At 33.7% G+C, this 18187-nt stretch overlaps 1 pseudogene; it reads right to left on the bottom strand.

Moving 5' to 3' along the window:
- Window positions 1-3889: 3889 nt before the first annotated feature.
- Window positions 3890-9901, bottom strand: LOC143605208 (uncharacterized; annotated as a pseudogene).
- Window positions 9902-18187: the final 8286 nt, after the last annotated feature.

The following is an 18187-nucleotide window of genomic DNA, read 5'->3' as shown; positions in this document are numbered from 1 at the left end:
GTTTCGGAACGGAGCAGCTCCCTTGTTGGAAGAGATCCACCGTTTGAACTAACTTCTGCCTATTAATTTTCATAGGTTTGTAAATTATATAAGAAATGCGAAAAAAAATTTATGAGCCCTAAAAAATGTTGAGCCTTGGGAGTTAGGCCGGGCCTGTTTACAAATATAATCAAACAGAACCAAAAGGTAAACATGAAAATCTAAATTCAAATCTAAAGTGTCATTGCTTCAAACATTTCCAAATTATATCCAAACAAAGGGTTTTAAAATATGAAAATTAACTTTCGTCTGATCATTAACCTCCATGACCATGATTTACCCGCCAAACCCAAACCCAAACCCCCGCTGTTACAATATGTCTAACCGGCCGTCTATTGAATCAATGAACCTGTTGACGATCAGAAGGCAGCAAAAATTCGAGGGCATGCTCGAACTTCTGGAGAAAGCCGCCATCAAAGAGATCCGGAAGAACGCCGATCTGCGTATTGCATTGGAAGCCGCTTATAACCTTCAGAAAAAGAAAGGGATCGTGTCCTACGTAAAGAAGAGTAAGAAGTGATTTAAGGTAAAATTAAAATAATAATAACTTGAATAAAATTCTAAAAGTGAAGAGAAAAGGATTATTATTACCTGTGATTAACGGTAAAAAGGTATGGACAATCTCTACGAATTTGATTTATTCTAAAATAACGCTCAAATTGGTCATCGTTGTTATATATTGCAAGTGGAACCAGGTCAAACGAATATCTTTCAACTAATTTTTTCTTCTTTAGACAATTGTTGCTAATCTTCATCGTATGCGATTAACTATAAAGGTATGGAGAATCTCTATGGATTTGAGTTGTCTTAAACTTACGCTCAATCCATTGTTAACTATATCCGACTTGGTTCTCGTTGTTGTATGTTGCAAGTGGAACTAAGGTAGGTGAACATCTTTAAACTAATTTTTACTTCTTCGAAGGGGCCACTCGCATTAAAGACTAGATGATAGCGTTAACAAAATCAGCCTCCTCAATGTTATTAAGACCCGCCTGACAAATACCCTATACCTAATTAATTCAAAAAATAAAAAATCAAAAATCAAATAACACAATTAAAGTTTGAAATGGAAGAAGGAAGCTTACCATAGCTTTAATCATTTGATCAATGATTGTGATTCTAATACGAGATGTAATCGTTGGGATCAATAGACCATGGTAGTTTACTCAACATTGTCTATAATATATAATTGGTAAGAAATATATTTCTTCTTCAATAATAGATAAACGCAATGGACTTCTAAGTGCAACTCACGTATTTTTCCTCTGTTGCTAATACATATACATAATTTTTCCTCCATCCGAGCTAATCAGCTAAAAATAAATACATAGGTTTCTGTTTAATTATCATTGTAATTGCAACCGAATCCTAAATTGATTATAGGTGTTCCAACTAATCCTAAACCAGAAAACAACGCTAAATTTGTACTCTCTTTTGTTTTTGGATGCATATTTTCACTTTGAATGCATTGATCTAACTTAAATGCGCCTCATATCTTGAAGTTAATTTTTTATTCGCTTATTGCGGTTTAAACGAAATTTGATTTTCACTTCAAATTTAAATACATTATAAGATTTGGAGACTATGTTGAACAATTGATTTATGATTGGACTGCCGGAACCTCATAATCAAATTATAGCCCTTGCGTAGCGTCTATCTAATCAATTTAAACGTGATAAGAAGTAAGGAAGAACTACTAAGCTGCTTCAGAAGTGTATCAAGACTATGGTTGTTGGGAGAAGAGATGAATGTGCAAAACTAAAGGAAGGGAGATAGTTGCTTAAACACAAATAGCACATTTTCTTTATATAATTATGTTGGAGGTTCAATCACAAATCCAACATGATTCAACATGCTTTATATATGTGGGCTAATTATTCATTCTTCTTGGGTTGGGGGGGGGGGGGGGGTGGTGTTCAAATGCACAAATTATGCATGACTAAAACACACAAATCCGACGCGACAACAATGCATGACTATGGAATTAATAAATGCACGACATTGTTATGTGTTTATTCATGTGTTTCTTATTAAACGATAATTAAGTATTAATCTTATTAAACGACATTGTTAGGATTTGCAAACCAGATTTCATTTAGGCCCGTTTTAAAGCTTGTATGCTGTGTTTTTGTGTTTCGAACATTTAAAGTAAGATAAAGGTTTTTGGGTCACCTTGATACTTATGTGCATATTCTAGGGGTGATTGAACCCGAACATGACACATATATAACATATTTATTCATGTCAAAGGCATCAACCATATACTGGTAACAGTGGCGGATTGAAGACAAGCCCAGTGGGGGCTAGTCACCCACTCAAATTTAATGAGACTATATGTAATAATTAAGTTTTGTAGTGGTAATTTTGGTTAAAAAACAAACAATTAAAACTCCTTATGGCTTTTGTTTTTTAATTAGCTCAGCATTCTATATTTCTTCTAGCCATATAAAGTGATAAACAAGCCCATTCTTTCTTTATTTTAATGATCGACTAAAAAGATGTTAACCGTTAAACGAAGAAGATAGACAGGCATGCAATTCATGAATATCAAGTTCGTTTGGAGAATTAGTTTTACCCGCTAGAACCGCACTGGTGAAATATTTTTTTCCAGCAATGAAGATCATGGCAAATTTGCGTAATCGAATTGGCGAGGATTTTTTGAATGCTTGTGTAATATCGTTGAAAAGAAGCATTTTAAAGTGTTTCGAGTTAAGTTGTAATTCGATGAAATCACATATAGAACAACTGTAATACGTATTTTGTTTTGCTATATTTAATGTAGTACGTTTTATAACTTCACATAATTTATTTTTATTGATTATTTTCCCCCACTGAGTTAAATGTCTGGATTCGTCACTGACTAGTAATATTTGAAATCATGCAACTTGAGCTTGACCTCAGTAACCCACTTATCTAAATGAGTCAAATGGTTTGACGAGTTACATTTAATGGGTTATAGTGGGTTGGGTCAAATATTAATTATATGTCAACTCTAATACAAGTAGTTTTAAGTAAAGAGGCTAACATGTCAACCCGATCACACTAATGTCCCATGTACACGAGACAACAAAATGATATGTTTAATTTACCCATAATAGTCTCGTAAAAGATGGAGGTATCAAACTCGTTTAAAGATTATAATGTATATTCAAATATGGGATATCAATAAGCCAGATTGGTTTAAGGATCGGTTATAAGGATGACAATGGGTCGGGTTTAGGAGGGGATTAGATAATCCCAACCCCCTACCCGGTTACAAAATCTTGTCCCAAGCCCGCCAGGTTTCCATTAGTAATCGGGTAAACCCGCGGGTTTACCTGTCCCAAAACTAGTTGGATATCAATCTGGTGTAATAATGAAATTGACAATCTTTCGGGTGATGATGAATTTGATGATGAGTTCGATTGGGATTCAGATTTTGAAGACGATGATTTGAAGGAATTAGATGGGTCTACCGCCCCGGGTGTCGGGTACGGTAATATTACTGAACAAGTACTCGAAAAGGCCAAGAAAGTTAGGGTTTCAAAATCCGAAAGGAAAAAATTGGTTAGAGAATCTAAATTATTGGTGGTCTAGTGAGACTCGATCTAAATCAGGCATCTGTGCAAACAATATATGTCACGGTTTGGGCCTCCCCAAATGTTTCTTTGCATCTTGGTAAGATTGAAAACGCAGACGAAATTTGGAATAAGCATGCTGGTGTTAGATTACAGGTATGCAGTCTGCTTACTTTCAAGCTTTTCTTAAATAAGCATTTTTTATGCATTTATGACACACAAACATATCCATATTAATTGGAGATTTAAAAAATCAAAATCAAAATTAAAAATTGAAATGGAAGAAGGCTTAATTACCAGAGCTGTTGAGACTTGTGCTGAACAAATACCCTGTGTGCTCCTTCACCTGGTTTACCATCATGCACAACGTTTGCAATCAAATCGTATGTGGCACACACTCTTTCATCATCTCAACAAATGAGTACAACATGATGATCAATCATACAATAAATAGTAACAGTAATAATAATAATAATAAACAAGTCTATCTATTTATCTCACCAAGGGTTGGATTTTTCTCCACCGTGAAGCGACGCATGTGCAAAATAAGATACTGCGGAAGTCTTGTTACGCGGTATCTCATCTTGGCTACATGATCAGGACGCACTACTTCAGTTAGGGTCTCCCCATCAAACTTCTTCAGTATGCCCAAAAGTCAAAACCTACAATAACAAAACAACACCATTAAAGCCAATTCATAACTCATCATTTACAGGGACATATTACTTTTAAGAGTATTCGATAAGTAGACAAAATCACATATATACGAGAGGCAGTCTGTTTTAGTGCTGACCAAAAAGAAAAAAAAATTCAAAGCACAAACCTGCGGAATTATTGGAGGTGGTGGCAAGTCTAGTCCAGGCATCAAAAATGGCATTCTACTTGTCTCGGCGCCGTCTTTCGCAACCTCCAATTCTCCCTAGAGAAAATAGATTGGAATTCAAATTATAAACTGGTTCATGATCAAATATACAATTTAAGAACCTAGGCCGCAAATAATTAAAGTGGTATATACCTGAAAACACTTATGGATAATGTTGCTGCTGTTTCTTGTCCTTTTAAGGTCATTATGCAGCTTATTGAGAAGCCATGACGTGAATTCGACAGGATCAGACCGAAACGGTTTTTTACTAGCTTTCTTCACTGCTTGCAAGAATTCACGAGGAGAGACCTACAACCCAAACAATCAAGTAACTAATTATTAGGTGCATGCACATATATTAGATTATTCATACTACTTGTTATGATCAAATTGATTACCTTTAGTTTAAAGTTCCTCGCATGCCATATCTCCCTTGTGAGCTGTGACAAAACCGGGTACACCTTGGTATTCACAAATCGAATAAGCGATTAATCGCTTATTGTGTATTGAACAAACAAATAACCGATGGGTCTATAAGTGATATACGTTTAATATAAGCGAACATATTGATATTACAGGCTTAGTACAATAGCATACCAGTTAAACGAAAACATACTCATTTAACTACCCGTTGTGACGTTAAACGCGATAGATAGTTCCGAAACAAGCATTGTATCATCCGTTAAGCCGAAAAAGACCTACAAAACATTTATTGGGAATGTTTTAAACGATCTGTGAAAATATTTTCGATTTTTACAAACAAATGGTATGCTTTTCTAAATTTACAAGAAATTGACCGAAAAATACTCGTTTTTCACTGTTTGTCATACCCGATATATTTTTCTCGACAAAAACCGAACCCGATATAAATTTGGACACGGGATTTCACTTACGGCAAGGAAAATGATGTAGAATAGGCCAAATGTGGGGCCCAAAGGGACCCCACAAGTGGCGGTTGCAATAGGGGGGGGGTGTCCCACCCTTGGTATATCTTGCTTCCTAAGCTATTAGATCAAGTTATTTTCACATCATAACTCTTCTTGCACCTTCTTGATCTGAATCCTAAACCTTCCAGCAAGAACATAAGGTAAATCCCCTCTTTTTGATCAAAAACAAGTTAATTAAACATGATTTTTACATGAATATAGAACTTTGATTATCAAAAACAACTTCTAACCATGCAAAAACCCTAAATATTCTCCAAAAACATGTTTTGATTCTAAACATGGTTAAGAATTTGAATTGGTAAGTTTTTTGGCCATAAACACGAATTAGAAGGTTTAAATCGCGTTTTTACGGTTCAAAGTCCGGTTTAAAGCCCTAACCGAAACCCTAAGTTTCAAGGCTGGTCTTGTGATGATACATGCTTGGTTTTGTGATATAGGACTTGTAGCTACCTTACTTGGAAGGACAAGAACCTGGAACATTGAATAAAAGAGCGGAAACGAACAAAAACCGCAAAGGTAATGCCGAAACACTCGTTTAGGGGCTGTTTAGGGTTAGATTGTGATGTGCATATTGTTAGCTTGTAAAATTTTGTAGGGACATCCCTGTACAAATTTGGTAATTTTTCGACCACCCGATAATATTTGACGAATTTATTACCGACTAGGGACGTTTATTTGGGAAAAATTCTTAAAATGCTTGACAAAATCATGAAATTTTGTGGGAAACTCGGATTTGGTATAATATGATCACATGTGAAATTTGGAGTCATTTGGAAAACCCTATCTATGTTTTGTGGATTCGCGTTTATTCGAGTTTTTATAGTCATTTTTGGCTCGAAAAAGTAATTTGGCAAAAGTTTTAGGTTCTAGGAATTTTGTAGGGTATTTTGGGAAGTATTTGGATCACTCAGGAATTTTGTCGGATTTTTTGGAAATCGTTTGGTATAAACGGACAATTTTTGGCTAATTATAGCATGTAAAATGAGTTTTTGTAAATTAATAAATCAGTAAATAATTCCAAAAATATTTTTATATAAATCTACATATTTTAATTGATAAGTGTTTAATTTTCATAATCTAATGATAAAAGGATAATTAATTGTGCTAAATTGAAGATTAAACAAATTCAATTCTGATAAAAACCGACGAGTTCGTGATTAACGAATCTGTTGGGATATCAGAACATCTGGAGTGATCAAAAATCATATCTTTGGCTTAATTAAGTAAAACCAAATTTTTGTGAGAAATCTGGACAATTTGGGTGGATTGTGCGCATTTTTCTCCAAACCAGACTGAATAAACAGAAATGAGCCCCGTAGCGAATCCAGTTCCTAAATGGTGATCCTTTTTTTTAACTTAATAGTTTTATCAACCAACATATTTACCCAAGTTTACATACTCATACCTGTTTTTTAAACGCGTAAATGATCAACTAGGCCCAGCTGGTGAAACGGAAAAACTGAGCCAAGTTCGATTTTGAATATTAGACATTGAATAACGTCACAATTTAAGCCTATTGACACTTTCTGGGCGTGACAGCTATATCCAGACTAGCTATACATCCCAGTTTAGTATGAGGATTATAATAATATTAAAATATTAATATTATTATAATATTGACTATAGGGACTAAGTGATAGAAAGGGAAACGAACCCCGAGCTGACATCGAACTAAGTACCTACTAAACCGTGAGTTTCATGACCCCTTTTTTCAAACTGTTTACGAACTTTTGGGGTGAAAAACATGTTTATATATGATTATCTATCTGAAAACGGTTCATGATATGAATCATCTAAATGTTCATATACGAAAAGTCCCCACAAACATAATGATTGACTACGTACTGATGAAAGGTGAATAGTATTGTTGATTGATATATTAATGGAGATAGTACGAATGCCAAAACATAATGAAATTACACGTGACAACGTATTTATACAAACACGCTATGTAATGTTAAACATCACAAGTTGGGGAAATAACATGGTCTGTGAAGACCATGGGTATCTGTAATGGCCATGGGGATAACGTGGCCTGTGACGGCCATGAGAACAACGTGGGCAGTGGAGGCCACGAGGTTATTGTGGGCGGAATGGGGGCCACAATAGTAACAAACTAAAGTTGAGTATGGCCTATGAGCCAAGTTTTGCTGCAACTAAACAAACTAACTTGATTATGACATGGATGCCAAGAAAATACTGTGATATATTAGGGGCGGAAGGGGGGCCGCAGTGATTGATGGTACGTGGGAAATACTATATATGTATGTATGCATATATATAAATACTATGTGGGTAGGCGTAGAAAATACTATAGCGTAGGAAATACTATACAGACACACACACAGACACACACACACACACACTGTGTAATGGTTGATTTTACGTGAAACCGTTGTGGGCGGAAGGGGGGCCACAGTGGTTGATTTTACGTGGAAAATGAAGGCACGTAGTACAAACGAACAGTCACGATTTTATCGTAGTTTTCAAACTTATATCATAAACATACACACATACATATGTACATACAAACATACAGATGTACGTATATATGAACGTAAATACATTTTTACATGCACGCGTACATACAAACTACGATTGTGTGGTCCGCAAAACTGATTTCGTTAAAATTTATGAAACTCACCAATATTCGTAGTTAACCTGTTTTTAACATGCTTTTCAGGTATTCAGAAGAGTGAAGTAGATTGATTATGTGCTACGTGTTTGGATTGTGATCGAGGCCGTGTAAACTGATGCGAGTATGAAGTAGTTAACGGTCTAGTTTTGATTGTATCACATAGTTTTTAAAAGATATTAGAACAATGTAATATGTTGTAAATTAGTTAGTAATGTTTCTTTATTAACAATGTGTTTGATACCAACTGTGCCTGTTACATTACCGTTTTATGCTTCCGCAAATCGCTTAACGGGGTTTGACATGAGCCCACTGAAACGTTGAACAAGTAGAGATTTACAATCCTTGTAATTTTCAAGAATGAGAAAAAAGTTTCACTCGCATTTAAGACTGAATGGTCACATTAATGAAACCAGTCTTCCGAATGTTATTAAGCCCCACCTGACAAATTAAAGAAAATATCACAATCGATCATTATATATTCTAGAAGGGATATCATGGATTAATCAAATAAACTAATGCTAGCAATATTTAACGAAATAATTACCATTCCAGGAAGATAATATGAACCATCACAAGTTGAGTGAAGCATCATAAATCTCATAGCCTTGACCATTGCCTACTTGTATCAAGTTGCATAATTTGGTCTTTGTTGAACTTCGGGTTAAGAAAACGTCGAGTGAAGCATCATAAATCTCATAATTATCGGGTAGGCAATAAACCTTTTCTGTCTGAAGATTGATGTAGACATGATGTAATGCTTCAAGGCTATGATTATATGCGTGAGAGTTATGCCCCCTCCCTTGTAAGTATTTGCCGCAAACCATGCACGCATACACAATTTGAAAGAGACAGAACACTTTTTTTCAAAGCCAAAATCCAAGACCTGCAAAACGCAATAATAAATCAAAATATGACAATGTAGTGCGCGTTCGTTTCACAGAATTCATGGGAATTCAAAGGAATTGGAATTAAAATCCCATGACATAGCGTGCTCATTTCATTGGAATTGGAATCTTAATTTTCTTTTGATGCGTTAGTTTGTCAAGGAATTGGTTGAATTCCTTCAAATTCGTTTAAATCAAGGGATTCTAAATCCTTTCAAAATGTGGAGGATTTCAAGTGAATTCATTGGAATCTTTTCTCGAGTTTTTTTATAACGAGAACAACGAATAAAACATTTTAGTTTTTTTACTTTTTTTTGTTTTCAATTTATATTTTGAGTTATGAAGTTTTTATTATTATTTTTGAATATTTTTTTGAGGGGTTTTTGATCTTAATAGAAAACCCCTTAAAAAATTCAAAAAAAATAAAAACAAAATAAAAATCATAACACAAAATATAAATAAAAAACAAAAAATTTAAACAAAAAAAACTAAAATGTTTCCGCTGTTATACTCGTAAAAAAAAACCTGATTTCAGTTCCTTTGTTAAACGAACACATCAAGAATGAAATTGGATTTCAATGCATTCAAATTCCAATTCCTATTGGAATGTTCAGATTCCAAATCCAATTCCTTCAAATTCCAAATCCTGGGCAAATTCCAATTCCAATTCCATTTCATTACGTGAAACGAGCGTGCCCTAATAGTTTCTTGAATAAAAATTTTAAAAGTGAGGAATGGATTATTACCTGGCGATTAATTGTATAAAGGAACTGACAATCAATACGGATTTCGATTGTTCTATTACCCGCAAATCCAAACCCATGATCGCTATCATCGTCCTCGTCATATGTTGCAGTTGGAACCAAGGCGTTAAGTTGAGGAGGTGACGGCGCCGAATATATTTGAACCGATTTCTGCCTTTTCAAGTGTTGGTCTTCATCATCGTATGCGGTGTTTTGGCACTTCGTTTTCATCGTCGTACGAAATTAAACAGGTTCAGGGAATACTTTGTAACAAAACAAGGGTTTCTTTTGATCGATCGGTTCAAGCAAATGGTTTCAGGATTACTTTGTCACAAATACTAATTCTTTTTACAAGGAAAGGAGTTAACAGACTTAGGGTATGTTACGCAAAACTAACTGGTAACTGTAGTTGACATCTAAGATTTAAGTTTCTATCACGTTCTGTTAGTCGACACTTTTACTCGATTAGTTTTACCAATTATTGATGTATCCGACATATTAATTTGATATTTAATATTTTTAGGTTTTGGATTTTCGGTATATTAAATTTTTTGCTTCTTTGAAGGGGTCGCTCGCATTAAAGACAGCATGGTAGCATTAACAAAATCAGTCTCCTCAATGTTATTAAGACCCGCCTGACAAATACCCTATACCTTATTAATTCAAAAAATCGAAAATCAAATAACACAATTAAAGTTTGAAATGGAAGAAGAAAGTTTACCATGGCTCTAATTGTTTGATCAATCATTATGAATCTAACATGAGATGTAATCGTTGGGATCAAAAAACCATGGTAGTTTACTCAACATGGTCTATAATATATAATTGGTAAGAAATATATTTCTTCTTCAATGATAGATAAACGCAATGGACTTCTAAGTGCGACTCACGTATTTTTTCTCTATTGCTAACTACACATATACATAATTTTTCCTCCATTCGAGCTAATCAGCTAAAAATAAATACATAGGTTTCTGTTTAATTATCATTGTAATTGCAACCGAATCCTAAATCGATTATAGGTGTTCCAACTAATCCTAAACCAGATAACAACGCTAAATTTGTACTCTCTTTCGCTTTTGGAAGCATATTTTTGTCACACCCCAACCGAATCCTATATAGTTTGAGGATATGGATATAAATAAGAAAATATAATTTAAATAATATTTTAATGGATATGAGTTAGTATAAGATTTCTTGTTCGGTGTATTTTAGTTTTGTCGAGATTGGCGGTCGTTTGGTTAACGGAATACAGAAGCAAACTCCTTGTCGATTCTAGTAGTCGAACAACAATCACGAGAAGCAGGTAAACGACGTTGATTACGATGATTTCCTAGAGAAGACATCTACGAGGACCAAGGATGAAATTTTAATGAAATGATGAGTAAGTTGTGTGAATAAGTTGATATGAGATAATGGGGATGCGTATGTATATGTATTAGTATTAGTGAAGACTCGAGGACGAGTTGGGATTGAAAATAATGTGAATAATTTTCTTGAGATATTTAATTTAATAAATAATGTTTACAAAAATTCAAAAGTAAAATGTTATTAGGCTGGGCTTTCATGGGCTTCCCATGGTAGCTCGAGATCCTAAATAAAATAACGAAACATGTTCAATGAGTTGGCCTCCCATGAGCTTTCCATGGCAATTTGATGGCCCAATTCAAATAATGTGTAACAAACAATTGAGTTGTTCAGCCCATGAGTGTGTACATGGCATTTAACGGATCCAACTAATTAACGAATTATCGAATCAATGGAGTTGTTCGGACCATGAGCGTTACATGGCATTTAACCGACTCAACTATATATCGAATCAACGAATCAAATATAAGTAGTTGGTGTATCTCGGGAACCACCCCGGACGATACGTTCCAACCCAAAAATCAAATCGAAAATGGTTTATGAAATGAATAGTTGGAGTGCCCATGGATTTTCATGGATTTTTTACCCAACTAAGCATTTAAAAATAATTTAAAAACATAATTTGGAAGTATAACCGTTTAGCCGGTTATGTTTACCACGCAACCGTTTAGCCGATTACGGGTACCACTTGAAGTTATGGTTGTACGAGATTCGTCATACCCCCACGCTTCAAGGTGAGAGAGCAAAACACGGGAATTGTTAAGGAATTTCCCACAATAAATATAATCTACCAAAAATTAAGAGGATTTAAAAATATTTTGAAAGTGAGGCGTAACCTCGGAATTTGTGTGTGTGTGCAACAAATAAACAAGGTAAATACAATTTAAATAATTAATCTAAGCAAGCTGTAAACAATTTATTAAATAGCACATAAGGCAGTTTAGATAAGCACGTATAGGGTTCCTAACATATGTCTAGGACCATTTCTAACGACCTATCTTATAACCTTCGGCTCTGATACCAATCTGTCACACCCCAACCTAAGACGGAAATGCTGGGGCGTGATCCGATTGCTCACAGCTCGAAGATACTATCATAATATAAATGTGACAATATCTATTTAATTATTTTATTTCAAACGTGCACACAATATTCAAATACAACAATACAATTCAATAAATATATACAATCATTTAAATTCAAGTTTGTCTTCAATATAAACCTAAGGTCTTTCTAAGTGTCAATACTTCAACTTCAAGCAACCTGCATATGCGTAGAAAATGGAGTTTTGTCAACAAACATGTTGAGTGAGTTTATCACCAAGTTTTGACACCAAAAATAATGTTAATATAATAAATGATGTAATAGTTGTAACGAATTTAGGATTTCGATGTGAATTGAGTTATAATTATGATTTATACGTTATGGATTGAACGATTGATCTCTACGAATTATTATTATTATTTAATTGTAAAAATCATGGTTTGTCATAAAATCGGGTTTACGTACAATTAGTTTAAATAAATATGAGTTGAGATCTATTATAAACGTGCAAATATGTAATTATCGTAAGATTTATATCTTGAAATCCTTAACGAAATTCGATAGTAAGAATTATAATTAACACCTTTAATACGTTTAATATGTTTATTATAATTTTTATTTAAAACAAATTATATATATATAATATATATATATATATATATATATATATATATATAACATCGTGAAAACCCTATGTAACATCGTTTTTTTAAACTTTTTTTTTTTGTTACACACGTAATATATGTTGTAACGTTTAATACAAAACATCGAAAACTAAAAAAAATTGTTTTGCTATTTTTTAAAATTTTTTACTAATTTTTATATATGTTTTCAGGAGAGAGCAAAAGTTATATTTATGTTTACATTTTTTATTAACTTTAATTATGGACCACAAGTTTTAAACTTTAATTAAAAACATGTGGTTGAGAATGAGTTTCAAGAGTTTTCACAACTTAAGTGAGTTTTTATTTTAACCTTACCCTATATATCAATACACACACACACACACACACACACACATACAATACATATATAAATACGAGCAAATTTATAAAGACGTTTTAACGACAAAAACATTAATATTGGTCTCGAGTTTTAACAAAATAATGACGGTTTATTATTAATATGATATATATATACACACACACACACATACTAAAATTTGTAACGAGGTTTATCGACACCAAACGTTTACTTTATGGTGTTGGTTAAATAAAATATGGTTTATTTAATACTTAATATTAATTATAATATATTAGAAATCATTAAAATACATTAAAACAATAAAAATATCAAAAAACAAAACGGGCTGGCCGGGACTCGAACCCGCGCCAGTGGCCGGCCTAAAGAGTTGAACACACAAGCCCTAGCCAACTGAGCTAGGGTGTCAGTTGATAAGGAGTTGAAAACGATTAATTATATACAGACACTTAATAAAAACCAAATTTGATAATAAGAACCCTAAATCTGCAATTTATTAATCCATTCAACATTCGTTCAATCAATGTTGGGGTTTATGTTTACTGTTGTTTAATTACCTGTAACAATGATGCAACCAGGGAGAACGACACCCCGTAGCGTCGGCAAGAACAGAACTAGATTAGAGGGGTTACGGCCAATACCAAGGCAATTAAGTGTAGGGGTTTAGGTCGCCGGCTTATATAGAAGGTGCAGACACGAGTAATTGAATTCTTATGAACCCTAAGTTATATAATCATTTTCTGGTTAGGTCGGTTTAGTTAATATATCAATTCGCGTCGTATAAGATCTTGTTTATTAATTATTGATGATGGTTAGGCTGAGAATGGAAAGAACAATCATAAACCTGATTTAATTCCTAGTTTATGACGAAAATTGAGGCTCAAGTAATCTAAACGGGTCACGGTTACGGGTTAAACGGGTCATGGGTTAACGGATACGGGTTCAGGTTAATTAGGTTATAAAAGATTATATAAAAATTTCGTTTTAGTGCTTGAAGAATTGGGGTGGAAACAAATAAAGATTAAAGTTTAGTTTCGGGCTAAAAGTGCATATTTTCAAAGTTATATATATATATATATATATATATATATGTATATATATATAATAAATAAGTATAATTTGTATAATGATTCCTCGATAAACGTGATATTTTTAAGTGTTAAAATTTTTCCGAACATAAAACGGGTCGGGTAATAAGTAATAATCAGTACGTGGAAAACCCGAGTTGTTACAATTTTCACTTGGAATGCATTGATCTAACTCAAATGCGCCTCATATCTTGAAGTTAATTTTTTATTCGCTTATTGCGTTTAAACGAAATTTGATTTTCACTTCAAATTTAAATACATTATAAGATTTGGAGACTATGTTGAACAATTGATTTATGATTGGACTGCCAGAACCTCATAATCAAAATATAGCCCTTACATATCGTCTATCTAATCAATTTGAACGTGATAAGAAGTAAGGAAGAACTACTAAGCTGCTTTAGAAGTGTATCAAGACTATGGTTGTTGGGAGAAGAGATGAATGTGCAAAACTAAAGGAAGGGAGATATGTGATTAAACACAAATAACACATTTTCTTTATATAATTACGTTGGAGGTTCAATCACAAATCCTACATGATTCAACATGCTTTTTATATATGGACTAATTATTTATTCTTGTTGGGGGGGGGGGGGGTCGTTCAAACACATAAATTATACATTACGAAAACACACAAATCCAACGCGACAACAATGTATGACTATGGAATTAATAAATGCACGACACTGTTATGTATTTATTCACGTGTTTCTTATTAAGCGGTAATTAATTACTAATCTTAAGTGGTATTATAATGCGTAGGACCGAGGAGATTATGATTCAGCCAACAATCAAGAACATAACAACAAGAACAATAACACAACAAAGGTTTAACTCGAAACATGAACTTGTATTATACAAACAACATTGCTACAAGGCACGGAAATCCGACGCTCTATTTATAGTTATCATCATGGCGGTTAATTAACTACCTTGGCGGTTATATAACTACATGGCCGGTAGTTATTAGCTAACTTATAACCGCCCATAACTGCCTAATATTTACATTAAGGCCACCTAACTTACAAATGTTGCATTAATCACCCCAAACTATACTTATACTAATTACAAACTAGACCCGCAACATTTTATCAAACTTAATCACAATGCTAAGGTTCATATTCACCCCCCTAATTGTTTATCCAAGTTTGACTCTTCTTCATTTGGTCTTGATCTGTATTGTCTTAAATCCTAATTATTCTGTAAATGGTCTTCCTTCCTTGAACTTCTTCCTCGCTTTCCTTGCGAACGGGTCTTGTGCAAACCTCGACTAAAACGGTTTTTGGTTGGATTCCCTTTAGCCTCATGCCGAACTTTGGTTCTCCCCAATTAAATCGCATGTTGAAGTACTACCCACCATTGATTAGCGACCGATCGCCACTCGGTCACCCACTCGAATCATTGACTTCCTGTGTTTTTAATACCTTTTGTGACACCCCGTAAGAAAAAGGTTATTGTCCATACGACTTTAAATAATAATTACATTGAAAGATTCATGATAAGCTTGATTATGAGTTATTAGGTTATCATGTGCATCTAAAATTCGACATTGACATATGTCTTGTATTGGTAATCACTAGAGAATTACCGGGTCACGTATTACTCCGTCCCACACGCACAAACGTTTGGCAAAAATAAGTATTTCTAGAAGAGTATTAAACAAAAGAATAATATGTAGATTATTATTTGTATATTTTGATACTAGATTAAAGCAATATCTACATTCGAAATACACGTATCTTAATCTTAAAAGATTACCTCCAGCAAAATGGCATTTACAAGTACCTATGTATATATTTATGTAAACTTGAGTGATTCACAAATACTTATACACATACTATATACTACTAAACTACTAAGCTTGTATTTTCACTTCTAAAGTAACCAACATTTAATATGTGAAAGTGAGATCTAAATGCCATTAATTAGCATTAAAGCCCCCCTAACTATTTTATTTTGGCTTGAACGGTAACCCACTCTTATTGTCTACAATAGTTTATAGCATTAAATAATAATAATGATACTAATTATTACAATAAAAATAAAATCAACAAAAACAAACAAATGAGACATACAATCAGCAGCTCCACTCATGCACCATGACCTTTCTAGACCACTCAAATGAAAACTTTGACTATTGTTTCCAACACATGCCATACTCAGAAGTCAAAACCATACTTACAACATATATTGCTTCAAACTTACACAATCACACCACAACCAATATCTTACTTAAACACCTCCACTCACTCCTTTCTTCGGCCCTTCAATTGGCCGAACCACACTTCCATACACATCCAAACACGGACCTAGCTCTTCTATATTAAGAAAATTCATGAGGATCCAAGTTGGTGATACAAATGTTACAAGATCAACGTCTTACTCTTCATCTTCTTTAACCATCTTAGCTTACTAAGTAAGTGTTAACATCCCTAATCCTATTTTTATATAAGTTTCAAGGTTGTTATGCTTAAAAATTATCACCCAAGTAGTAGCTCTGAATAATCATATGTTAAAGGTTGAAATAGTCACATTAATAAACTTGTTTTGTAGGAAGACCGTAATATTATTCATAAAAACTTACAAAGTGTTGGTGAAAAATATGATTTTGTTAATGACTTATACAAGCATATGTTAATATTCTTATTTCAAATACTAATACATGCTTACAGCATGCTATGAATTTTTTTATATAAACTATGGACATCTTAAACTTATGAACTTTCATATAAGTTTGAATCTTTAAACATGAAGGTATATTAGTATTTTCAAGAACAAAAGACTATATATATATTGTTGGTAAAAATGTACGCACTTGGTGGATTTTAAACATATGGTTTATACAATATATTTGAATACATAAAAGTTTGGTTATATACACCGAGTAATTACTAAAGACTTTGCGTATATTTACTTGCCAATCAAGATGAGATATGTTCGGAAAGAAATATATATCTACTTATTACCCGATCAAGCCGTCTACGTTTAAATAAATCTAACGCGGATTATTTTTAAAGAGAACCTTATGAATTATATTCTCAATATTTATATAGTTATATTAATGTTTATTTTCGAAAGAATACGAAAACTTATCACCAACGGGTCGCCTAGTCATGTTTTAATAAAATGGCGTACGATTGAAAAGAATGTAACTAGTTGGGTGAAGCATGATAATGAAACACAATGAGTGTCAAAAATGAAACATTAGACCTAAATTGTTCTTGCACATTCTAGGGTACTTGTAGGTCGGCACTTGGACTTTTTAATCATCTAGCATACATTTGGGAATCAAGTGAGTTTCACGACCCCTTTTTAATTTAATTGATTTGAAACTTTGGGGGAGAATGCATGGAGAAACACATGTTTGGAAACGAGAAGAAACGCGGTCTCATTTTGTTATATGGGTTGAATCAATAATGCGGTCAAAGTCCCCTAGAATCTGTGATAATTAACTATTGTAGACGTGGTCAATATGAATAGTACTATTTGGGAGTAACACGCCCCACCCATGGTTAGTCGCACTAACTTAGATTGGAGGTCTAGCGGGTGATATTTGTCCATAATTGTCTTCGATGTTTTTCGCATTAGAACATCAAGAGGGGTGATCATAGAAACGCTGTTAAGTCTCGATCATAGAGCTCATGGTAACTGTCTGAGAAATTTGTTGACTCGTTGTCCAAGAAACACATTTTTAGATGTCATATAAACCTGTGAAACTCACCAACAATTTTTGTTGACGTTTTTATACATGCATTCTCAGAAAACTGAAGCATTGGAAACACATATGGAGTCACACATAGTCTATAAACAGTGACTATGATCCATGACGTCATCACGCCCCCGCGTTTCCGCCGTCGGCGAGGGTGTGACAGATTGGTATCAGAGCCACTAGTTATAGCGAATTAGATCTGCATGAGTAGGTCTAGGCTATATCGACGGTTCACGACATAAGCATTTTGCATTGCATCGCATCGCATGACTCATAAATACAATATTATTATTAGTATTATTATACGGATATTAGTGAAACATAAAT

This window comes from Bidens hawaiensis, unplaced genomic scaffold (assembly GCF_021521415.1).
Source record: "Bidens hawaiensis isolate Kalapana, Puna unplaced genomic scaffold, B.hawaiensis_p1.1 tig00068621_1, whole genome shotgun sequence".
In the NCBI taxonomy this organism is placed as follows: Eukaryota; Viridiplantae; Streptophyta; class Magnoliopsida; order Asterales; family Asteraceae; genus Bidens; species Bidens hawaiensis.
Note: the sequence above shows the minus strand (reverse complement) of the source record. Positions and strands in the feature narration are given on the sequence as shown.